At 45.5% G+C, this 26,337-nt stretch overlaps 1 long non-coding RNA gene across 1 annotated transcript in view; it reads left to right on the forward strand.

Annotated features, from left to right (window-relative positions):
- LOC108352981 (uncharacterized) overlaps positions 1–25,928 on the forward strand; it is a 59,806-nt gene extending 33,878 nt beyond the window's left edge. The window contains exons 5-6 of the long non-coding RNA XR_001841471.3: positions 1–13,599; positions 25,547–25,928. The exon at positions 1–13,599 is cut by the window's left edge and continues 16,528 nt beyond it. This is a non-coding gene — a long non-coding RNA (uncharacterized LOC108352981). The remainder of the gene's footprint in view (positions 13,600–25,546) is intronic.
- The last annotated feature ends 409 nt before the right edge of the window (positions 25,929–26,337 follow it).

Consider the following 26,337-nt stretch of genomic DNA (forward strand, 5'->3'; position numbering starts at 1 on the left):
CACACATCCATACTTACATACACATATGGAGCAAAAGACCAAGCACCAGTGCAGAAAGAACTCACTCATTCTGGATGAAAGATGAGCTCCAATATTTATCACATAGAGAAAGAAATTGCTTCTACCCTTTTAATGCTAAGTGAATTAAACCCAAGTTGGTAAGAGAAAAGGCTTGTTCCTTTTAATAAGACTAAGCCTGCCTTGCTATTAAGAAATGACCTGTTCTGTCCCATAGTAAAGCGAAACCTGCCTGTGCCTTCTGTTCTCTCCAGCTTCTTCTTTTTTCCTCTTTTCCTCTGCATTCTGCACATTGCTCTCTTATGTTACCTATAGTTTCTAAGTTATTCATCTCTGCATTTCTTCTCAGCCCAGATCTTAGTAGCTCAGTTCTCCTTAGCTCAAACCTGACTCTTCAGCTCAGTCCTTCTCCAGCTCAGTCCTTCTGTATCTGTCTTGCTGTGTGTCCTTCGTCTCAGTCCTTCTGTGTATCTTCTCTTTGTCCTCCGCACTTAAACATCTTTCAGAATACATGATCACGTGTTACAAAGTTCATCACAAGCTCATATGAAAGATCAAAGCATAAATTGAAATAGAAGTTTACAGCTGAGAATGTTTACATGAATATCCATCAAGAGTAATTATCTGGCTAAACATTCATCACCAGTGTCAGCTCTACAGGTTCACTGAAGGTCTAAAACCATAGTTGTTAGTGAAGTTTTATATAGATAAACCCAGTCAATATTTTATCCTCTGTCCTAACACCTATAATAAATCATTTGTTCTCTTTTTATGACCCTTGATAATTATTTTACAACCTCTTGGAATGTGTTCTGAGTAGGAGAAAGTCTGGTTACTATCTAAGAGCAATTAAATGGTGACACCTGGGAGACTGGCAGAGTTCTAACTGCAATTTTGACTATTAGAAAGAGACTTAATAACAGTCCCACTATAAAAAAGCTTAATAGTCATTGACATAATTTTAGGAATTCTTATAGGATCATCATTAAGACTAAAGAAGTCATCTATTTGTCTATATAGCATCACTATGAGACAGTACATCTTCGTAGATCTGCAGAGATCTGCTCCAAAGGAGTGTGCTATTACTCAATGATTGTTATATATGTCTAATAATAACAACAGGAAAAGCATTTTAATAGGAATCTTTCCCAAAATGAATCCCTTACAGCCTTGCTTAATAAGGGCGAACCAGTCACAGATTATATAATATTCCGAGACTGGCCATCTCAGAATGATCACCTGCTAGTTATTAGCTTGTCCTTTTATGGCTCCTGACAAATGTCTATGCACTGTATGTATGGAGGGTGGAAATAAACATGAAACTAGTAAGGAGACCACTTCTTAGTTATTGTTCTGATAAAACACCCTGACAAAATCAACCCAAGTGAGAAAGGCTTTATTCAGGCTTACAATTGAGAGGGATAGTGTATCAGTCCGAAAAGGCATGGTGCAGCGAGCAGGAAGCTGGCTGGTCACATTGTATCTGTTCTCCCCAGCAGAGCATAAACACACTGAGGCCAGGCTGTAAAACTGCTGTAATGACTCATTTCCTCCAGCAAGACTCCACCTCTTAAAGGTTCCATAGCCTTCCCAAACAGCAGCCAGAAACCAAGTGGGTAGGCACAAACATCTGTGTGAGACACTCCACATTCAAACCACAGCACTGTGTATGCTTCTCAAGGTTTTATTATTTATTTATTCGTGTGTGCATGTGCACATGTGTTGTGGATGTGCTTCTGTTTCTCTGTGTGTGTCTGTGTGGGCCTGTGTGGGTCTGAGTGTGTATATATGTGTGTGTGTGGATGTGGTGTGTCTGTGTGTTTGTCTGTATGCATGCATCTCTGTGTGTGCATGTGTCTGTGTGTGTCTATCTGTGTGTCTATGTGTCTGTCTATACCTGTCTGTCCATGTATCTATCTGTACGTCTGTGTGTCTGTCTGCCTGCATCTGTGTGTGTGTGTGTGTGTGTGTGTGTGTGTGTGTGTGTGTGTGTTTGCTCACATACAAATAGCACATGTGTGGAGCTCAGAGGACAAATTGCAGGAGTTGGTTCTTTGTCAACCCTATGAGTACTGGATCAAACTCAGATGTCAGATGTGGTGGTAAATGCCTTTACCCCATGAGCCACCTGGCAGCTCTTAATTTTTGAAAAATAAAATGAAGGCCCAGAATGTTAAAGCAATAAGAAGTCTTATTTACTTGTCTGTCTCTAACTTTGAGCTATCCTTGGACACTACATGTTGTGTTTCCAGTGACTTTGGGGGGTGGGAGGGTTGTGCCTTTGGTGGAAACAATCAGATTCTGGGTTATGAAGAAGATAGCCATAAGTCACACAGGGGTTTCAAGACACCTCCATGAGGACTGTTCTCTGAGGTGATCTTAACATAGGAGAGGGAAGAAAAGTGGGCAGAGGTCAGGATGCATAAGGAGAGCAAAGAAAGGATGAAGGAAGTGGGGGATGGTCTAGAAGGAGGCTGATGGTGACGCTGCAGATGAGGGTGATGCATAGCCAGCTATGGCTTTGACATCAATCAATAGATTGTCATTGGCCAGCTGGGGACAGCTGCTCTATTCACATGCCACCCCCTTCTCACACAGGGCCAGTGTAGTGTTCTGAATGGCAGCTTATTAACTGAGCTCCCTCTGGTACTGTACTCACCGGGACACTGTCCAACTCTCTCAAGGTCCACTCTCCAAAGGGAAGAAAAACGCACATTGATAGTACCCTGAGCGAACACGTGGCTCTATTGAACATAAAAACCTAACTCTGTACACACTGCGACATTCTCTTTTCTTATTTCTGTCCCATTCCTCACCTCTCACTACTGAGGCAATGCTGGAGAATTAGAAAGGGCTGCTGCCCCTCTGTGTAGACAAGGAGAGCTACAGAACTGTTCCTGGTGGCCCTGCTTGCTATGAACACTTCACACGTCTGCAACCCATGAGGATGATTGGGGTTTGGAACCATACCTTCAGAAGAGGGTATGCACATATGTTGATATTTAACATGGGGAACAGAGGCAGAAGGGGGCAGAACTACACATCCCTTTGTATTTTCCTTTAAAATAGAAGTTTCCCATATTAAAGAATTGAATTGTGAGTAACTAGTTATCTAGCTTCAGTAGCAAATGCCCCTGTTTAATCCCATTACTCCTCCCCACCCCTCACAGAGAAAAGTTGTTCTGTGGTGGAATTCCATCTACTGAGTCAAGAACCTGATACTTCTGAAGAAGCAAAGACAAGTCATTTCGTGCCTATAAATTTTAAGAGACAAAATGCACTATGAAGCTCGAGTATAGCTTAAAAGGAAGAGAAACAGTCACAACTTCTGATGGGTAAATTAATTTGGCAGGGTAGGTTATTGGGTTTTGTTTTTCTCCCTCTTGTGAGAGTCCGAGAAGATGGAAAGATGCTGAGAAAGGAGGGTGTGTTTGGAGTTATTAGTAGATTGTGTCCATCTCAGATGCCCAGTGACACTCAAGAGCTACAGGCACAGATAACAGAAGGAGTGGGGCCTAACTTGGGAGTAGGGACCATGGGACACAATTTCCCACAGATGCCTTAAGGGATGAGGCAGGAATGGTTTATAAATGTCAGAGACTCATGTACCACATGCTTCTAGGATATCAAAAGGAACTCAGAACCAGTGTAGTCTGGGGAAAGTGGCCCCCAAACTTCCCCCAAGCAACTTCAGATGAACCTCCTAGGTCATGACTAACTGATGCTGCAGCCAGACTCCTGGTGTGACCCTGAGCCAGAGGCTCTCCAACACTGAGTTCTGTTCAACAGCCTTGCATAAAATCGTAAATATTGCCTACAAATTCTTTGTATTTCTTCCCCTAAAGCGATGGCACCCATACCCCTCTCTTCCTCTAGTTGGCTCTTAGTCATATCATACCAGCTTCAGCCCACTGTCCACAAATAGAAACTTGGAAAGTGCTCACTTCTTTGGGCTTGCCAATCCCAGACAGCCAGGGAGAACCAACTCAAAGCTGAACAAACATACCCCAACTGCCCACATTATGAGAGTCAACCACAACCCATGCAAGAGAGGCCATTTAAGGACCAACCAATCTCCTCTCACCTCCCCTATGCCCTGTGAGCTGCCTTGTTGTGGTCTGACTGTGTATATCCCTCCAATTCGTATGCTGAGATCTAAAGCAGTATTAAGAGGTAAAGACTGGGACCAGAGGTAACCAAATCTAAGAATGTAGGAAAAGCCATATAGGAGCCTACTTTTTTAAAAGCAAGCTAAAGGAATGGCTTGTTTAAGAGACTTAGTCAGGGATATGGTGTAGGTAGAAACATTGCTCCCACCTGTCACAGGTTAGGTCTAAATCCCAATACCAGGTGTGGGGTGGCTCTCTATGAGCTGTTAGCCAGGGGGCCTCCAGAGATCCCAAACCAATATAGTCTATCGCTACTGCTCTTGAACCAGAACTACACAATAAGACACTGTAAGACAGTATACACAGAAATCAACACAAAGAAATAAGGTTGGAACTGAACTGGGAGCCTCCTCCCTGCTGACCAGTGCTCAGAGTTCCAGAAGGTGTTGTACAGGTTATTGCAAGCAAAAACAACAATATTATCCAGCTGTGAACCTATGTGCTACAATACAGACCTGCCAGACAAGACTTATGCCCAGTGGTATAGTCGTGGCACAACCGTCCAAGGAATAACCAGCCATTTCCTGGTTGGATCTGAGACTTGACTTCATGGGAGGTAAAACAGCCTTAGTAGTATAAATCTTGTCCCGGGTGCACAAAGAGACCCCATGAAGACAGACAGAGCCGGGGCTCAGTTAGCTCCTATAGGAGTAAGCATACGCATCTAATTTAGATGCTCTTCTTGTCCCTTGGCTTTTCTATTACCAACATCATATGCTTTTTATTGCTGTAACGTTACAACTCTTGAGTTGGGTACTGCTACTCCTTGCGGATGTCTGGAGAGGTTTTCAAAATTCTACACAGATGAAATGGTTAACATGGATCCCCTATAAGAAAAGAGATAGAAGTCAGCATTTAGACACCTACACATTTCCAGGCTCTTGTCATTTGGTATCTTTGTGAACTTGAGACTCCTGTCAGAAACAAAGTCATCACCAAAGACCACATGCAACCCATGCAAGGTGCTCACACAGTCTTGGACTCTGACTCCCTCAAGCCTTAAACCAAGTAAAACCTCCATTATGTTAGCCTGCCTTGGGAATTTCGTTATGGTAAGTGTGATGATTTATATATGCTTGGGAGTGGCACTATTAGGAGGTGTGGTCCTGTTGGAGTAGGTGTGTTACTGTGGGTGTGAACTTTAAGACCCTCATCCTAGCTGCCTGGAAGCCAGTCTTCTGCTAGCAGCCTTCAGATGAAGATGTAGAACTCTCAGCTCCTCCTGCACCATGTCTGCCTGGACTCTGCCATGTTCCCGCCTTGATAATGGACTGAACCTTTGAACCTGTAAGCCAGCCACCAATTAAATGTTGTCCTTATAAGAGTTGCCTTGATCATGGTGTCTGTTCACAGCAGTAAAACCCTAAGACAGAAATGATAGAATAAATTAGATAATACTGTCTCTCATTTCTGTTCCTTGTCAGTTGCTGTGTGGGCCCCTTGAACATCCACAACAACCTTAGAATCAGCCTATGCATTTCTACAGAACTTAATGCTGTGCTTTCTGTGGGATTGTGTTGACTCTACGGGTCAACTTGGGAAGAACTGAGATCTTAGCAATATTGAGTCTGTTTACCTAGCAACACCATGTATTTATGTCTCCAATTATTCTCAGGAATATCTAGTTCTCACATGCTTTGCCAGATATTTAGCATGTTGATGTCAAGATGTTTTACATTTCACTTATATTTATATTTTGGAATGTTTATTCTTATAGAAATATAACTAATTTTTTCTCTTATTTTTTCTCTTTTAAACAGAGTTTCTCTACAAAGTCCTGGATGTCCTGGAGCTCTGTGTAGACCAGGCTGAACTTGAACTAATAGAAATACTCCTACCTCTGCCTCTCCAGTGCTGGGATTAAAGGTGTAAGCTACCACACCTGGCATCATAACTAATTTTCATGTGTTCAACCTATACTGTGTAATATAGTTAAACTTACTTCTAGTGGCTTGTTGTAGATTTTTCTACAGAAGCAGTATGTCATTTTCAAATATTTCCTCTTTGCAGTCTGAGGACTCTTCCTTCCCATACTGCTCACCTTATTGCATTTTCTAGGCCTCTCGCCAAAGGCTGCATACAATTTATTCATGTAGATGTTTGCTTCTCCAGATCTTAAGGATATAAATTGTTATAGCCTTTTAACTTTCCTGGAATGACCTTTATAAAACTGCTAACATTTCTAACAACACCTTTAAGAAGTCACGAGTAAATTCTGGCATCAGACTTTCTAAGTCTTTTAATGACAAATTTACTTTATATAGCTGTGCAATATAAAGTAACTCGGAATGTATATCTTATCCTGAGTGTGTTTCGGTAATTATGTCTTTAAATAGATTTGTCTCTTTATCCAAGTTGTCAGTTTGTTGTGGAATTGTTTGTGACCTCTTATTACCTCTCCATGTCTGTATTGTCTGTAGTGATGTCTCCTCTTTCCTTTTGATGTTAGTCATTTTCCCTGTTGCCTCTCTTACCTGAGCAGTCAGCCTCCAGAACTGTCAATGTTACAGACATCCACAGAGAACCGACGTTTACTTCCAGTGATTTCTTCTTACTTGTTTGTTCCATTTATTTCCTCATTTCCGTTTTTCTGCTCCCTTTGATTTAAATTTACGTTTTCCTAGTTCCTTAATGTGGAAACCAAGATAACAGGTTTTTTTCTGAGTATTAAAATTTTCCCTCTAAGAACTGTGTTATTAGCCCGCCACAAATTTTGATACGTTAGGTCAAACATTTTTCCAAGATAGGTAAGACATCATAGTCCAACAAGCAACTATATTTTGAATATTTTTTTAAGATTTTATTTATTCATTTTATATATGATGAGTACACTGTCACTGTCTTCAGACACACCATAAGAGTGCATCAGATCTTGTTACAGATGGTTGTGAGCCACCATGTGGTTGCTGGGATTTGAACTCATGACCTCTGGAAGAGCAGTCAGTGCTCTTAACCACTGAGCCATCTCTCCAGCCCTATTTTGAATATTTTTAAGTTACTGTATATTTACCAAGTTTGTTACCATGGTTTCCACCCTGGCACTATTTTCTTTCTAGTTAAAGGACTTTGCTTAACCTTTTTAGAGCATGGGACTAGCTGTTGTTGACCTATGTCGGCTTTTGTTTGTCTCAGACAGTTCTCCTTTCAGCTGGGTGTGCTGAATCACATCTACAAGCTCAGCACACTGGAGATAGAGAGAAAAAGATCAGACGTTCAAGGCCATCCTCGGCTACATGATAAATGTGCAGTCAGACTGGACTACATGAAAATCCAATCTCAAAAAAAGAAAACAAAAACCTTTGTATGAGGAAATATTCACTAGCTATTGAGCTCTAGTTTAAAAGAGTTTTAGGAATGATGCTTTACTCTATCCTGCCCACTTTGTCTCTAAAGAAACGGAAATGAGCCATTATTCTTACCTTTGTCTTCTGTAAACAAAACACCTTTCCTCTAACTCTTCTACTATTTCTCTCTGAAATCACTTGTTGTGTAGCTTATGATTGACCTGCTAAGAATTTCCTCCCTGTTTCTTATGGTTGGAGTTTGTTGGGCATCTTAGACACATGCTTTTATAATTTGTATCTAAATCAAAAATGTTTCACTCATGCATGCTTCAAGTGATTTGCATACCCCTCCTACATACCCCATTCTTCCTCCCAGCAGGGATTCCACTTACATGCTGCCCAGATTAGGGCTTCTGTTTCATGATAAAACACTATGACTAAAAGCAACTTGGGGAAGAGAGCATTTATTTCAGTTTACAAATCTCAGTTACAATCGGTCACTAAGGAAAGTCGGGGCAGCTATGTGAGGCAGGAACTGAAGCGGAGACCATGGAAGATTTGTACTAACCAGCCTGTCAATTCGCTCTCTTCTATCCCAGGACCACCTGCCCAGGAGTGGCACCACCCATTTCACAGCTGGGCACTCCCATATTAGTCAATAATGTAGAAAATGTCCCCACAGGTTTGACTACATTCCAGTGCAATGGAGGACATTTTCAACTGAGGTTCCCTCTTCCCAGATCGCTTGTATCATGTTGACAGAAAGCTAACCACGTCTCGTTAATGCTCTGTTTTGCCTTATTTTTCCTCAGAGTTTTTACCTCTGTGTCTTTTTAGACTAAGTTCTATGTCTTCAAAATATGTTTTTGTAACAGAGTATCTGACGTTAGATTTGTCAAGTCCATCTTTTACCTCAGAGATTATAATTCTATTTCTAGAGGCTCAATTTGGGACTCTATCTTGTGTGTCTCTAGTTAATATAGTCAGCCTTCTCTTCAGCTACTTGAACACTTTCAACGACTTTAAGGTGCTTAATAGCTAACTTCAACACCTGTGTCAGTTCTGGATTCATTTCAATTAATGTTTTTTCTTCATTGTGCTTCTTCATATTGTCTCACTTGATTTATGAATTTAAAATGTAATCAATTCTTTATCAAAGTATAGTCACCTCATTGTTATTTTAATAGAGAAATTGGAAAATCAATCAGTAGTGGACTAGATACGTTAGAAATAGAAATACAAATATAATTAAATAGGCGTATGATGAAGAATGAGGTCACTCCCTGTTTACAGATTGGACATCTTGCCTAATGGTAGATTAAAAAACAACTTTCATGACAGTAAGAAATAAACAAAGGTTTGAATGTACGTGTACATGTTATATTGATGTGTGCATGTTATACTGATGTATGCATTTTTTTTCTGCTCAGACACACACAAAAAAATACTCTTAAAATGAAAGTGGGCCACTGAGATGGCTCAACAGGTAAAGGAGCTTGCTGTCAAGGCTGTGGATCTGAGTTCAATCCCAGTAATCCAAGAAGATTGATTCACACAAGTTGTTCCCTGACCTCCATACACATGACAGGCATGTGCCCCCCCAAAAAAATGAATCAAATGCACTAAAAAGACTCTAAATATCAAAAGTGTGAAAAGGATAGTCCCTTCAAGAAAGGAAGTAGAGTTGGAAAGCTTTGCTGTCCTGCTAAGTGTTGGCATTTTCTCACCATGAGTCTGGAGCACATGCCACTGTGAACATAGAGCACATCTCACTGTGAGCATGGAGCACATCTCACTGAGCATGGAGCACATCTCACTGAGCATGGAGCACATCTCACTGTGAGCATGGAGCACATCTCATGTGAGCATGGAGCACATACCTCACTGAGCATGGAGCACATACCTCACTGAGCATGGAGCACATCTCATGTGAGCATGGAGCACACACCATTTTAACTCTGATTCTAACTTGTTCTGCTTTGAGAATGTTAGTCGTGTCTTTTTAGAATTGTCATTCACCACGTCTACTGTTTCTGGCACTCTTTTATAAACTGAAGTAAATAATAAATATAAGAATTACTTAACAGAAGGGACAGATTCAGATCTCAGTTGATGCTGAGACCATTGGAAGAACCTGCTGCAGATATGAAAACACCTTAATTCATCAATTTTGAGGGGAAAAAAACAAAAACCAACATCAGCAAAAAAACTCATGACCACGTGAAGGGCTGTGCACCGAGGAGGAGCAGAGGCTTTGACTGGGCTCAGTTTCTGCTGTGCAAATGTCTAGTGGAGGCCAGGGATGAACTGAGCTTTCTGGAAAGATGAAAGTTAGAAGGAGAGGACAGGAAGTAAGAAGGCTGGAGAGTGGGGGATGCAGACGCTGGATATACAGAATGCTTTCCAACACGTGCTCTGTCCTAGGGCTTATGTCATTCATTCCACAATGTCCTCTGAATGGCGATAAACGTTCCACATGCACACAATGTCCCAGACACCGACCTCAAAGCTCTGAGACAGCAAGGGGTGTCATCATCAACATTGTCTGTTGTTCCCATGTGACTGTGAGGATACTGAACTGCAGAGGAGTCACAGACTGCCCACACCATCAGGAAGGTGTGACAGAGGGGGCCCCTTGGCAATCTGGTCCCAGGGTCTTCAACACCATACCACTGCTACGTCATCTATAGAAGGCACCGTTTGGCTCTCCTCAAACCAAATTGTACCTCTTAAGGAAAACCAGTACAGTCCAATATGAGACAAAGACATCTAAGAAAGTACCAAGCCCTGTGTAAAAGAGGTCCCTCCACAAGGCAGCAAATCCCCTAGCATGGTGTCCTTCACAGACATACAGCCTCTTCCCTGAAGACCAGGTTGTTCCAACTGGCAACCCCCACATTCGCCTTCCTCTCCTACTTCATTGTTTCCACACCCATTCCACTTCAGCCAATCACAGTCTACCTGAGCTCGCTGTCTGTCCACGTTCCTTCAGCAGAATACAACCTCCGTGAAAGCTGAGTGTTTTGTATGGTCGTTCACAGCTGTACTCCTATGACCTAATCTGCGGCAAATAATAAATATGAGTCGAATGAATCACCCAGTCAAGTGAGAGGCTGAACTCTGACTTGTAGAGTCTAAGCCAGCTCTATGTGTGACTGGTAAGCTTGGTATTGAAGACTTCTTTCTCCCTCTTCCTCCTCTACTTCTCCAAACCTACTGAAGAAATTCACTTACCCAGCCTGCACTTTCCGTAAGCCTGGGGTGTGAGCGTGTGCCTCTTGTCACACACTTGAGAGACTAATAGCACACCTTGAGAAACTTGGAGCTGCCCTCGGCTTGCCTGCTGTCTGCTGGCAAGTTACCAGGCCATTACTGGCTATTAAATCTTAATCACAGCCTTCACCTGCAATCAGGAGCTTTGATTAGCTCTATTCACAAGCCTGTCAGGTCAGAAATGAGGAAGCAGGGGGAACAGAGAAATGGGAGAACTCGGTCATTGAGAACATCATGACTTATCCAGAGTGACCATTGCATGTGTCCTCAGCCTCCAAGTGACTGCACAATGGGACTCTCATTCTTTGGCAGCCAGACTTCTCTCTATGCTGTGAACCACCACGGGTCCCTGCTTTCACAGGGAAACTTTTACCCACTGAGGATCTGATACCAAAAAAAAAAAAAAAAAAAAGTCAAGCAGAGAGTGGGCCTAACCAGCAGAAGGGAATCCACTACTGTTCTGTTAGAAGGGCAATCTAGGGCAGTTCTAGGCTTGATATCCCCTGAAGCAGTCACATCCCCCATACAAAGCACTGTTCCATGAATCTAAGCAAACTCTGGCACTCTGGGAGGCAGCTGTGTACTTGAGGGTCAATGAAGAGGCTGCAGCTGAGATTCCATTCAACCCTGAGTCCCTGGACACAGACACAGCACCACCTGGCATACATTTGCTCTGTGTCCATGACACTACCCCGGGAAGAATTGTCACAATATTTGAACCTGGTTGATTCCCATCACATTCAATAAGATCCACAAAGGCTCTCAGTTGTAATAAAATCAGAGAAGCCCCTTGATCCAGAGGGCACTGAGCCCCAAATGTACCATCTACACCTATAAGAATGTTTAATTTGTAAATTCAGAATAGCAAAAGATTAACAACTAATGATAAAAATAGAAGACTTATAGCATGTTACGTACATAGTAATTTCAAAATGAAAAGAAGTTAAAAATCATGAGTTTTTGAAAGTTCTGAAAACTTCCATTTAATATTTTTGGACCAAATTAGAGAACTTAAACTGTGGGAAAGGAAACCATGAATGCAGGGGATAATTGCATATCCTTTAGGTGGGTTGGCATGAAAACTGATAATTGAGCCACAAGGCAAAGTAATGAGTTAACCAAGGTCCCAGCAAGGGTCAAGGGACTGAGGCCCAGCTGAACATTTACCTGCAGAGATTTCAGAAAGCTCCAAGAGAGAGTAGCTTTGGAATGAGCCTAGAAGATGAAAAAGCTGAGGAGATGGCTCAGTGGGTAAAGTGCTTGTTCAAGGATCCTAGTGTGGCTTCTGGGCACCCACAGAAAGTGTCAGGCATGATCTCAGCACTGGGAGACAGGGACAGAAGAATCTGACAGCCTATGTGCCGACCAGCCTAGCCAGTATGTGAGCTCTGGGTTCACTGAAGTGAGAGAACCTGTCTCAAAACAATAAGGTAGAAAATGACAGGAAGATACCCAATGTCAGCCTCCGGCCACAAACGCATGCACACATGCACGCAAGCACTGTGATGGTTTGTATATGCCCAGCCCAAGGGATGGCACTATTAGGAGGTGTGGCCTTGTTGGAATAGGTGTGTCACTGTGGGCGTGGGCTTAAGACCCTCACTCTAGCTGCCTGGAAGTCAGTTTCCCACTAGCCTCTGAACCTGTAAGCCAGCCCCAGTTAAATGTTGTCCTTTGTAACACTTTCATTGGTCTCTGTTTACAGCAATAAACTAACTAAGACAGAAAGGTACCAGGAATGGGGTATTGCTGTGATAGGCTGGACCATGCTTTTGTTTGGAAGAATGTGGATCTGGGGACTGTGGATTTGGAAAGTGGTGGGGCTTAATAGGCCAAACTGGTAAGGATATGAAAGGTTTTGCTGAGAGTAATTTGAACTGTGCAGACCTGGTCCAAGAGGTTTCAGAGGAGAATTTCAGTACGTGGCATAGAGACTGTTTTTTATGGTATTTTGATGAAGAATGTGGCTGCTCTTTGCCCTTGTCTGAAGAGTCTACCTGAGGCTAAGGTAAAGAGATTTATATTAACTACATTGGCAACAGAAGTCTCAAAAAAGCCCAACAGAAACCTTATTCTCTGGTTAAGTTTCATGAAGAACATTTTAAACAGGCGTAGCAAGCTTAGAAAAGAAAAATATAAAATATGTGGCTCGAGTGTTAAAGGGGGCACCAGGAAGTGAACTGGAGCTGAATCCTGTGTTCAAGGATATTAAATCGAATTAAAGGGAGTAGTGACCTTGGGGCAAGATCCTACCTAGCTAAATTTAGATCCAGGCATGGTAGTGTGCACCTTTAACCCCAGGAGATATCTGAGTTCAAGGTCAGCCTGAGACAGAACAAATGCTAGGTGAAGAAAAGCTTAAATCCAACCTTGGTGGACCACACCTTTAATCCCAGTGCTCAGGAGAAATGCATGCAGATCTCTGAGTTCAAGGTCAATCTACAGAACAAGATCCAGGACAGCCAAGCTTAGGCAGTGAAGGAGTTGGGAAAGCTAGTAATCATGTATTAGAACAAGGGAGCCATGTTCCAGCTCCTGCAAGCAGCAGAACTTGGCAGCTTCAGCCATGTGAATCTAGGTTTAGAGTGAAAAATCAAAGGGACTACTGGGACAATTGACGCTGGTTAGCTAGAGCTAAGAAATTAGTAGTTGTTAAGAAGAGATCAGCATCACTGAGGTAAAATCTTCTGGAAAGTGTTTTCTGAGGGCACAAAGAAGCTGTGTTCTAGAGATAGCCAAGGTTGTGCCTCATGCTACAGCTGTACTCGGTACTGTTTAAGAGTCACCCAGGTGGTATGTGATTTGAAGACATTAAGGCATCGTGAAGAGCAGCTGAGGGAAGGCCATTGGTGAAGGTGAAGGATTAAAAATTAATAATAAGCCGCCTAGCTACCCAAAAAGAAGAAGTAGGGTCTGTGAGAACATGAACTTTTCACCCCTCCCTTGCTGTACAATGGTTCCCGGAACATTCTTGCATGAAAAGTTTCCTGGAACAGCCACAATGACCCATAGCCTCCGGCCACAATGGTCCAATGGCCCTGTAAAACGTCACTACCCCTAATCACAATGTCACAAAGTCCTGGGTGTGTTGCCTAGTGTTACACATGACTAGCATATGACCTAAATGTATGGGCAGTTTATGGTTTTGGAATTCCCCTCCTCCCTCCCTCTTGATCCCCCTGGTTTGTGGTTTTTTCCTTTATAAGCTCTGTGAAAATTCAGGTCGGGGTCGAACTCCTCTACTCCCTGTGTGGCGTATGAGTCTCGACCCCAGCATGCTGGCCTGAGCTCTCGTTTCATCTCGCTTACAATAAATCTTCCTCATGTGATTACAGCAGGTCGGTGTCTGTGTCCTACTGGGTGCGCGTCTTTCCCGAGACTTGAGTGGGGGGCTCCCTTCGGGGGTCTTTCATTTGGGGGCTCGTCCGGGATCTGCGCGACCACCCAGGGGTCCTAGACCCACTTGGAGGTAAGATTCTCTGTTTTATCTCAGCGCTGTGTCTGGGTCTGTGTCTATGTTCTGTCTGGGAATCTGGTGCGATCGCTGTTTCGGTTTTGCGGACGCTCAGTGAGACCGAGCTCCAGGAAGGAGAGCGGGGTGGATAGGGATAGACGTGTCCAGGTACCCACCGTCCGTTCGCCCTGGGAGACGTCCCAGGAGGACACAAGGGGGGACCAGGGACGCCTGGTGAACCCCATCTGATAGGTCCAGAGAAGACTTTACTCCTTGACGACCGGTTTGTTAGGCAAGGTCTGCGACCTGCCGATCAGTTTCAGTGCCTCTGGTCGACACGAAGTCGACGTTGGTTTTGTTTTCTTTTTTCTCTTTTGTTTGTGCTCGTGTGTGTGAGTGTGTGTGAATTAAGTCCTGTAGTCTGTGTTTTTCGGTACCGGTTTAAGGTCTTAGTGCACTGTCTGGGCAGATGAAGGATTCCTGCCCTGTGCACGAGAGTCTTAGTGCACTGTCTGGGCAGAAGAAGGTTTCCTGCCCTGTGCACGGGTGGAAGAAGGTTCCCCACCCCGAAATGGCGCCTGTGAGTAGATGAAGGATTCCTACTCCAAATAGTCTTTTTCTTTCTTTTTTTCCTTTTTAGAAAGCGCACCGGGGGACGCTCCAATCGCGCAGGCTCTGGGACTCGTGAGAGACGTTCCACGAGTCAGCCTTTGTTGGGTCCTGGCTCTGGGACGCGTGAGAAACGTTCCACGAGCCGAATTTTGTCGGGAGGACCCGGCAACGGACAGTCAAAAAGATCTGACTGTGACTTTGGAGGTCATGTTCGGCTGCCTATTTAAGTATAGGCACGGACAAGTGTGCTTAGATGTGTTAGTGTTTGTTGTCTGTATTCTGTTTCTGTGTTTGGTATCCCAGAAGCAGCTAAGGTTAAGCTGCAGTTTGGGCCAGGTACTGAAGGTACCAGGCATCTGTGGAAATTGGTTATAGGATGCTTTGTCTTGGTCTTGTTTGTCTGGATTGTTTTCTGTGGTATTGTCCAGTGTCTTTTTGACTTTTGTTTCGTGTTTGAATTTGGACTGACAACCGTGTTTAAAATCTTGGACCGACGACTGTGTTTGAAATCATGAAACTGTTTGCTTTGTTCGTTGAAGAGTTTTACTTGGTCCCCTTAATGCTTAGTGAGTAAGGAACTTAATTTTGTGGACCCCGCTCTAGTGGCGGTGTGTTGGTTGATAGCCAAAGTTAATTTTAAAACAGTGTTTTATCTTGAAAGACCCCAGCTTAGCAGCAGTAACGCCATTTTGCAAGGCTATATTTAAGATGACTGGTTCAGAGAAAGGTTAGAACACTGAGTACACAGCGGCTGCCAAACAAGATGTGTTTGGTTGAAGGCCTGGCAACAGGAGGACTGCCGTTGAGCACCTGACAATGAGAAAAGCCCCAGGAGAGGTCCCACACCCTGGTGGGGGGCCGAGTCAGCCGTTATGTTCCAAGAAGGTAGCTAAGAAACTTGCCCCCAGGCTGAACCCTTGGGGGGCCGAGTCAGTCCTTATGTTTCAGGAAGGTAGCTAGGAAACTTGCCCCCGGGCTAAACCCTTGCCATATTAGAATCCACCAATTATATCCCTGTAACCATGCATCTGCTTCTGTATGCTTGCTTCTGCTCCCCAAAATCCTATAAAAGCCCATCCTTGGTTCCATGGGGCGCGCCAGTCCCCCGAGTGACTAAAGCGCCCGCAGGTGCCTGTGCCTGTGTATCCCGACAATAAACCAAATCCTCTTGCTGATTGCATCCTGTGGTGTCTCGGTCTGGTCTTTGGAGTTGGAGGGTCTCCATCCTGAGGGAAAGTTCTCCCTGAGAGCTTTTCATTTGGTGCGTTGGCCGGGAAAGGAGATCCTCCACCCAGGGACCACCGACCACCCACTGGGAGGTAAGCCGGCCGGCATCTGTCTGTCTGTCTGATTTTGTCTCGTTCTGCCTTATTCTGTCTGTTCTGTGAGCGCTCAACCGGGTCTGTTCTGTGAGCGCTCAGCCAGGTCTGTTCTGTGAGCGCTCAGCCAGGTCTGTTCTGTGAGCGCTCAGCCAGGTTGTTTGGAATTTGGGCGGGACGAAGAAGGAGCTGACGAGCTCGGACTTCTCGCCCCGCAGCCCTGGAAGACGTTCCAAGGGTGTTAGGGGCCCGACTTTTCGGGGCCCAATCTGGGAGGAGAAAGATCCGGACTAACGGCATCTCTGTCTGTATTTTTGGCTTTCAGAGGGCCCCGGACCTTTGCCACCTCCATCTGACTTTTTGCTTTCAGTTTGGTACCAAAGCCGTGCAGCACGCCTGTCTGTTGTTTGTTTGACTGTTGGTGTTGTTTGTTTTCTCTGTGTTCTAATCTTCCTTAGAACTAACATGGGACAGTCCCTAACAATGCCCCTAAGTCTCACTCTTGATCATTGGGAAGACGTCCACGACCGGACACACAACCAGTCCGTCGAGGTTAAAAAAAAAAAAGGAAAATGGCAGACTCTCTGCACATCCGAGTGGCCCACTTTCGGAGCGGGATGGCCAGTGAATGGCACATTTAATAAGATCATTATTTTACAGGTTAAAGATTGGGTCGTCCACGGACATCCTGACCAGGTTTCTTATATTATCACTTGAGAGAGTCTCGCCTTAAACCCCCCCCGGGCGGAACCCTTCGTGGACCCGAATTGGCCTCCCCTCAACCCCCAGCCTGTCCCCTCGGCCCCGCCTGGTCCGCCTGCCACGTCTTCCTCTCTCTACCTTTGTGAAATCAGAGCCTTCTAAGAAACCTGTCCTCCCGGCAGACCCAAACTCCCCTCTCATAGATCTTCTCTCTGACAGGCCCGGCTAAAACGGAGGAGGCAGAGCCGCCGGCCAGATCAGTTGCCGGGCCACAGTCTGATAAGGGTTTCTCCCCTGTCGCAGGGAGATTGCGCAATAAGCGCGAGGTGATGCCAGATTCAACCTCCCAGGTTTTCCCACTTAGACAGGGAACCGGTGGCCAGACCCAATACTGGCCGTTTTAAACAACACAACCCTTCTTTCTCCAAAGATCCGGTGACACTCACCGACCTAATAGAATCTGTTTTACTTACCCACCAGCCTACTTGGGATGACTGCCAACAGCTCTTACAGGCCCTCTTAACCTCAGAAAAAAAAAACAAAGAGTGTTCCTAGAGGCCAGAAAGCATGTTCTGGGAGATGATGGGCGTCCCACCCAGCTGCCTGAAAAAATTGATGCTGCATTCCCACTTAAGAGACCAAACTGGGATTTTAATACAGCTGAAGGTAAGGGACACCTACGCCTTTATCGCCAGTTGCTTCTAGCGGGTCTCCGAGGGGCTATACGACGCCCTACTAATTTGGCTCAGGTAAAACAGGTATTACAGGAAGCAGGGGAAACTCCCTCCGCCTTTCTAGAGAGACTTAAGGAGGCCTACCGTATGTACACTCCCTATGACCCAGATGACCCAGGACAAATGACGAGTGTCTCTATGTCCTTCATCTGGCAGGCTGCTCCAGATATCAGGACTAAGTTACAGAGGTTAGAAAATTTACAGGGCTATACATTACAGGATTTACTTAAAGAAGCTGAAAAGATTTTTAATAAGAGAGAGATTAAAAAAAAAAAAAAAACAAAGAATTGAGTCAAATCTTGGCCGCCGTAGTTCAGGGCCAAAAAAGGAAGGGAGATAGGGGGGGAGCTCGAAAGGGGCTAAAGCTAGATAAAGATCAATGTGCCTATTACAAAGAGAAAGGGCACTGGGCCAGAGAGTGCCCCAAGAAGCCTGGCGGACCCCGAAAGCCTCGACCACGAACCTCCCTCTTGGCTCTAGATAAAGATTAGAGAGGTCAGGGCCAGGAGCCCCCCCTGAGCCCAGGGTAACGCTTAAAGTTGGGGGACAGCCGGTTACTTTCCTGGTAGACACAGGAGCCCAGCATTCAGTCCTCACCCAAGCTTCAGGACAACTCAGCGACCGGACGGCCTGGGTACAAAGAGCTACTGGTGAGAAACAATACCGATGGACTACAGACCGCCGGTTCAGCTGGCTACCGGTAAGGTGACCCATTCCTTCTTACATGTTCCGGACTGCCCGTACCCTCTGCTGGGCCGTGATCTGCTCACCAAACTAAAAGCACAAATTCATTTTGAGGAAGGAGGGGCCCAAATAACTGGCCCCCACGGAACTCCCCTTCAAGTTCTAACCCTATAAACCGGGACAGGACACTGGCTTGGGCAGAGACTGGTGGGATGGGGTTGGCGCTCCAACAGCCCCCCTTAATTACAACTCCAGTCTCCATAAAACAATACCCCCTGTCACATGAAGCTTATCAAGGTATAAGGCCTCACATTACGAGGCTTCTAGATCAAGACATCCTAATCCCCTGCCGGTCGCCTTGGAATACACCTCTTCTGCCTGTTAAGAAACCCGGCACTGGAGATTATAGGCCAGTACAAGACTTGAGAAAGGTCAACAAGAGGATAGAAGATATTCATCCGACTGTTCCAAACCCTTACAATTTGCTCAGTAACTGTTCATCGATGAGAAACAGGGGTATGCTAAAGGGGTCCTAACACAAAGGTTGGGACCCTAAAAACGCCCTGTGGCCTACCTGTCTAAGAAATTGGACCCTGTGGCCTCCGGCTGGCCACCGTGCCTAAAGATGGTGGCTGCTATTGCTGTCCTGATCAAGGACGCTGGAAAATTGACTTTGGGACAGCCACTCACCATCCTAGCACCCCACGCAGTGGAGGCCTTGGTAAAGCAGCCCCCAGACCGCTGGCTCTCTAATTCTCACACCAAGCCTTGTTACTGGATGCAGAACGGGTTCAGTTTGGGCCCGTAGTCGCCCTCAATCCTGCCACCTTGCTTCCTCTACCTGAGGAGGCAGAACAGCATGACTGCCTAAGTACATGGAACCAGGCCGGACCTATCGGACCAGCCTCTTCAGAATGCTGACCACACATGGTACACGGATGACAACAGCTTCTTGGCAGAGGGAGAGCGAAAGGCTGGAGCTGCGGTCACTACGGAGGACAAAGTGATTTGGGCGAAAGCCCTGCCTGTTAGTACCTCCGCACAACGGGCTGAACTCATCGCCTTGACTCAGGCGCTCAAGATGACAAAAGGTAAGAGGCTAAATATATATATACAGACAGCCGTTATGCCTTTGCCACGGCACACATCCACGGGGAGATCTACCGGAGGCGGGGGCTGCTCACATCTGAGGGTAAAGATATGGCTAAAATTCTGGCCCTCTTAGAAGCCCTATTCTTGCCCAAAAGACTGAGTATTATACATTGTCCAGGACACCAAAAAGGGCACAACCCAGAGGCACGAAGAAACCGGCTGGCCGATGCCACGGCGCGAAAAGTGGCCATGAGCAAACAAATCTTGCCCTTAAATAGCCCAGACCAACCCACACCCCCACCAGTGGGACAAACCAGTTGGGTTTATGCCCATGAGGACATAGAGCTCCTAGAAAAAAAAAATGGGGGCCATCTACCACCCTCAACTAAAACAGTGGGTCTACAAAGGACTTTTGAATTGATCTCCTTTTTACATAAATTAACCCATTTGGGGTTTAAAAAGATAAAAACCTTACTAGATCGAGAAGAGATAAATCTGTGTTTTTTTTAAAATCGGGACAAAGCGATACAAAAGGTGACTGAGAGTTACAAAGCGTGCGCTCAGGTTAACCCGGAAAGGACCATGATTGGACAAAGAGTTCGTCCTAGGGGACACCGTCCCGACATCCATTGAGAAATTGATTTTACTGAAATTAAACCAGATATATATGGATACAAGTATCTCCTAGTGTTTATAGACACCTTCTCAGGATGGGTCGAAGCCTTCCCCACAAAGCACGAGACTACAAAAATGGTCACCAAGAAGCTCCTCGAGGAAATCTTTCCCAGCCCTTCTCTGAGGGCCCATTTACAGGCCCTACAGATTGTACAGAGAGACGTCTAGAGACCTTTGGCCGCTGCTTACCAGGACGAGCTTGAACATCCGGTGGTGCCACACCCGTTCCAGATTAGAGACACCGTGTGGGTACACAGACACCAGACCAAGAATCTCGAGCCACGGTGGAAAAGACCCTACACCGTCCTCCTGACTACCCCGACCGCCCTAAAGGTAGACGGAGTCGCGGCTTAGATCCACACATCACACATCAAGACAGTCCGGTCTGAGAAATTGACTAATCACAACACTACACCCCAGACATAGAGAGTTCAGCACACTCCAAACCCCTTAAAGTTAAAACTCCTACGTGGCTCCTCCTAGTCCTTTTGTGGCCTAGAGTCAGTGGGGAAATAAGCCCCCACCAGACAGAAATTTCTTGACCAAGTCAAGTAAAAGATTTCACTCAAAGTTAGCAAAAAAAAATGGGGGAATGAAAGACCCCAGCTTAGCAGCAGTAACGCCATTTTGCAAGGCTATATTTAAGATGACTGGTTCAGAGAAAGGTTAGAACACTGAGTACACAGCGGCTGCCAAACAAGATGTGTTTGGTTGAAGGCCTGGCAACAGGAGGACTGCCGTTGAGCACCTGACAATGAGAAAAGCCCCAGGAGAGGTCCCACACCCTGGTGGGGGGCCGAGTCAGCCGTTATGTTCCAAGAAGGTAGCTAAGAAACTTGCCCCCAGGCTGAACCCTTGGGGGGCCGAGTCAGTCCTTATGTTTCAGGAAGGTAGCTAGGAAACTTGCCCCCGGGCTAAACCCTTGCCATATTAGAATCCACCAATTATATCCCTATAACCATGCATCTGCTTCTGTATGCTTGCTTCTGCTCCCCAAAATCCTATAAAAGCCCATCCTTGGTTCCATGGGGCGCGCCAGTCCCCCGAGTGACTAAAGCGCCCGCAGGTGCCTGTGCCTGTGTATCCCGACAATAAACCAAATCCTCTTGCTGATTACATCCTGTGGTGTCTCGGTCTGGTCTTTGGAGTTGGAGGGTCTCCATCCTGAGGGAAAGTTCTCCCTGAGAGCTTTTCAATCTGTGCTTGTGCTCGGCAGCCAGCTGAGATAAGCTAGAGAAGTGAGTAAATATTGCTTGGGAGCAAAGAATCTTAAAGGCGGAGTTTCAGCCGGTATGACACTTAGTGTGTAGCTGCCTAAAAGATCAGAAATGCTGTTAACAGGCTATAAAAAAGGGACAGGCTGTGTTAGAAATGCTACAGGAAGAATGATCTAAAAGGGCTGAGAGCTAAGTGGGGCTATAAGGAAAACAAGAACAGGAAAGGAATTTCTGACATTTGCTCACAGTAGGAGAGCACTCATTTAGAGAAGTTCTTTAAGGAAGCCTGCCTTATCTGCTGTCTTTATTCCAAGGGAGGAGTCAGTCTCCAGCACTAAATTACTTGGCGGTGGCCAAGGTCAGGATTAATGTTTTCTTTTCCTTGGCCCCTTTAAACCCAGTGAGACAGTTTGGTAAAGGGTTACTACTGAGGTCCTGATAGCCCCAGGTGAACTGGTTACAATTCTTTTATCAGCCCCCTGGCATCTAGCACCCAGGTTCTAACCATCTCTCCATCCTTTTGTTATTAGTTGTTACTAGAAGCCTAGTGTCATTTGGAGGCTGGTTCTCTTGAGAGGCAAAGCCATGGAGCTGACACTGACAATGGCCTTTTTGTTCCAAGAAAGGCCTCCTGGTTTAGCTGTGTGACTAAATGCTGTTTGCCCTCTTCGGTAGACTCTATTCTCAAGATTCTCTTGTTTTCTCACCATCCCATTTGATATGCTTGTTAGTAACTGTTACAGGTCTTCTTTACCACCGAGGAAAGACGGAATCCTACTAGAGGCCAGAAAAAAAAGGGTTCCAACACGCATAGAAGGCCCTCACTTCTGCCTGCTCTCTTCATACCCCTGAAGGTAGGGAGTGCTCCAGGTCTGCCCCCAGGCTCCAAGGGTGGGTCTCCTAGGGGCTGGAAAATGCCCCACCAATCTGGCTAAGATAAAGAAAAGATATGAAGAGAAAGTTACAGAAACTTGAAGGGTTAAGCTAAGTCACTGAGAGAGTTATTGTAAGTTGCAGAGAAAATAAGTTGATGCATGGTTCAGGGTCTGTGCAGAAAAGTGGACAGCACCTAATAGCTGTAGAAGAAGATGCAGAGAGACTGAAAAAAAAAAAGAAAGAAAGAAAGAAAGAAAGAAAGAAAGAAAGAAAGAGGTAAAGAGTGCAGGAAGCTAGGGAAGAAAAGAGACAAAAAGAAGAGGAAATTAGAGAGCTAAAGAGATAAAAGGCGAGAGAGGAACATATACTGGCCACAGTAGTTAGGGAACCTAGGAAGATAGTACCTGGCAACAGAAGAGAATTCCTGGCTAAAGATCAGTGTGCCTAATGCAAAGAAAAAAGGACACTGGGTCAGGGACTGCCCAAGAAAGAACAAGAGAGGCCACTGGAGAGCTTCTTGGTCCTAGAGTGCTGGCTATGTACAGAGATAGAAGGGAAGTGTGGATGCAGGGACCCAATGCTCTGTGCTCCTATGCTCCAGTGGGCCAGTATCCAAAGACCTTGGGTACAGGGGCCTACTGGCAACAAACAATACTTATGGACTGCCCGAAGAACAGTGGACCTTGGCGTGGGCCGGGTAACCCACTAGTTCATAGTCATCCCTGACTGCCCCCATCCCTTGCTCATGAGAAAATTGCTCCCCAAAATGGCTTGCGTGGGCTGAAATGGCTGGGTGAGGCCATGTGTATGCATATCTACAGACTGTGTATGCGGAGCTTAAGACCTGTCTCAGTGCACCAGTACCTGATGCTGGGAGATGAATGGCTTAGCGCTGTTCTACTTGGAACATATCACTCCTGCCAGCCGGGCACTAACAATTATCACCCAATCCAGGACTTAAACTGTGATAGAGTGGCTGATGTTTGCCTTTGAATAGAGTGTCCCAAAAGATGGGACCACTGGTCAGCTGCCATGGACTAGATTCTCCACCTGTTGGGGGCAATCTGGTCACCTTGCTGCCCAATCCTGACCTGGAGCCACCACAGCACGAGTGTCAAGCACTGGCAGAAGCCCATGGGTGGAGGAAAGACCTCTGCGACTGGCTGATTGACCCCTGCTGAAAGCCGAGGCTACCTTGTCCACAGACGGGAACAGTTCTCTTCATGAAGGTCAGAGATAGGTGGGTGCTGCCATGGTGGACAACACAATGTCATCTGGGATGGCTGAACCTCTACCCCCCCAGTACATCAGTGCCGCAGATGCCTTTGCCATCTCTTGGATGCCCTGGTGAAGCCAACAACTGTGAGTACTATTCATTGCTCAGGATATCAGGAGGGAAGAGATTCAGTGGCATTGGGCAGTAACAAAGCAGATAAAGTGGCTCGGGAAATGGCTATGCAGGAGCCTATCCTGGTTGCAGGCCTGCAAGAGACAGCCACTGAGAACTAGGATCGGACTAAGGGATGGCCTCACTTAGAAAAGGCCCAAATTGCTTAAAAGATAAAGGACAATGGCACACTTGTGGGGGAAGCTATACTCCCCCAGAGAACAAAGAAAAGACTCACTTTGCCAAATACAGAAATGGACTCATTTAGGAGATAAAAAGTTTGTCCAAGTAGTTAAGTGTATGTAATAGACTTTAAGATTTTAGCCAGAGAGGCAGTAGAAAGTATAAGGTATGTCAATAAGTGAATGCTTAGCAAGCAAACAGGGCAAAGAGACCTAGAGAGTTTGGTGAAAAGTCGAAGTGAACTTCACTGAGATAAAACCAGAAAAATATAATCACAAGTATCTCCTAGTGCTTGTAGATACTTTTTCAGGAATAGATAGAAGCTTTCCTCACCAAACAAGAGACGGCCTCTGCAATCATCAAGAAGATACTGGAAGAAATCTTCCTCCGATTTGGAATGCCCAAGGTAATCTGGTCAGACAACGGCCCTACTTTCGTTGCCAAGGTAAGCCAGGGTGTGGCCAAGTATTTAGAGGTCGATTGGAAATTACATTGTATTTACAGACCTCAAAGTTCAGGACAGGTAGGGTAAATAAATAGAACTCTAAAAGAGACCCTGACCAAATTAACCATGGAGACTGGCACAGACTGGGTGACACTCCTTCCCTCTTGCTCTCTTCAGAGCAAGAAATACCCCTTCCAGATTCAGCCTTACCCCCTTTGAGATCTTATATGGGGCCTCAGCCCCCCTGACTGTATTAGATGATGTTACTGAACCAACATGTCATAGTGCCATAGTAATAATGATTTGTGTGCCAGGCTAAAAGACCTACAGGTGATACAGAAAGAAATCTGCTCACAGCTGACAGCAGCCTATGCCCCGGAGACCCCTGAGACATCCCATCAGTTCCAGGTTGCAGCTACACTGAGTCCAGACACTCGAGCCTCGCTGGAAAGGACCGTACCTGGTGCTGCTGACCACCCTGACAGCTGTCAATTCTCAGCCCTCACCAGCCGTGTACTAGCTGTTGGGGCTGAGAGCTGGGACCTAGAGGGAAACTCAGTCATGTTTGTCCTGGGTTCTATCAAGATAGGTGTGGGATAGGCTTGATTTCCATTACAAATGATGTAACATTGCATATGTTAGTACTCTTAACACTTCTTGGGACTGTGCCTCAGGGATCACAGTCCGTATAAGCTTAGAAGTTCTAAAAGCTAGTCATGACCTTGGTGGATAGGCTTGGATAGTGTCCAGGTTAGAATCCTCATGTTAAGACTACAATACCAAGCTGTTATGCTAGATGAAGCTGAGTTCTCCATGAAGTTCTAGGATTAGAACTATTAACAAAAAAAAGAAGAAGTGGGGAATGAAGGATTAAAAATTAATAATAAGCCGCCTAGCTACCCAAAAAGAAGAAGTAGGGTCTGTGAGAACATGAACTTTTCACCCCTCCCTTGCTGTACAATGGTTCCCGGAACATTCTTGCATGAAAAGTTTCCTGGAACAGCCACAATGACCCATAGCCTCCGGCCACAATGGTCCAATGGCCCTGTAAAACGTCACTACCCCTAATCACAATGTCACAAAGTCCTGGGTGTGTTGCCTAGTGTTACACATGACTAGCATATGACCTAAATGTATGGGCAGTTTATGGTTTTGGAATTCCCCTCCTCCCTCCCTCTTGATCCCCCTGGTTTGTGGTTTTTTCCTTTATAAGCTCTGTGAAAATTCAGGTCGGGGTCGAACTCCTCTACTCCCTGTGTGGCGTATGAGTCTCGACCCCAGCATGCTGGCCTGAGCTCTCGTTTCATCTCGCTTACAATAAATCTTCCTCGTGTGATTACAGCAGGTCGGTGTCTGTGTCCTACTGGGTGCGCGTCTTTCCCGAGACTTGAGTGGGGGGCTCCCTTCGGGGGTCTTTCAAAGGTACAGCCTTGCTGCAGTTGGCGGCCCAGGACTGAAGGGGTCATGCAAAGGAGTTGAGGCTTGGAACCATGAAGAGAGCCTAGGAGAGGCTACTGGTGAAGCCCAGTTGCAGCAGAAGACCCCAGTGTATTGGAGATGCCAGTACCATGGGACGATCACCAAGAACAGCAGCATCAGTGGAGTGGATCAACCTGAGTTTAGAGTGCTACAGAGGGCAGAGCTGGAGAAGTGACAACAGCCCTTTGGAGGAAGCCAGAAGATCGTGTGTGGGTCCCAGACATTGGAACAGGAAGCTGTAATGTTGAAGTTGCCCTGGAGACACCAAAATATTCGATTCGAGATGACAGATCTGTGAGATACCTGCTGAGGAAAGCTGCTAACAGGGAGGGGAACCAGCCCAGGAGAAAGAACTTTACTGATGTCAAAAAAGATGAAAAGGGTTGATGTCTCTATGCAGGTGAAGGCTGGCACAAGTTAGGCCAAGGCCCATTATTGGTCAGTAAAAAGTAAGACAACGTTTTTGTAAGGTGAGAGAGAAGACAAAAAGAGAGAAGAATCAAAAGGCAGAGAAGGACGACCCAGATCCCTGTGGCCTTAAACGGCCACAGGTAGTTATGAATATTTCTTAAGGGATGGATTTTTATAGGTCAATTTGTCTTATCTAGGTGGGCAGTTTATATCATTATCAATTGGTTGTGTGTTTATTGTGTCGACATAGTGTGGATTGAGACTTTAACATATAAATCTGATTGCTAAATTATAAACATGTGAATCTTGATTTTAATGGGTTG

This window comes from Rattus norvegicus, chromosome 15 (assembly GCF_036323735.1).
Source record: "Rattus norvegicus strain BN/NHsdMcwi chromosome 15, GRCr8, whole genome shotgun sequence".
NCBI classification, from domain to species: Eukaryota; Metazoa; Chordata; class Mammalia; order Rodentia; family Muridae; genus Rattus; species Rattus norvegicus.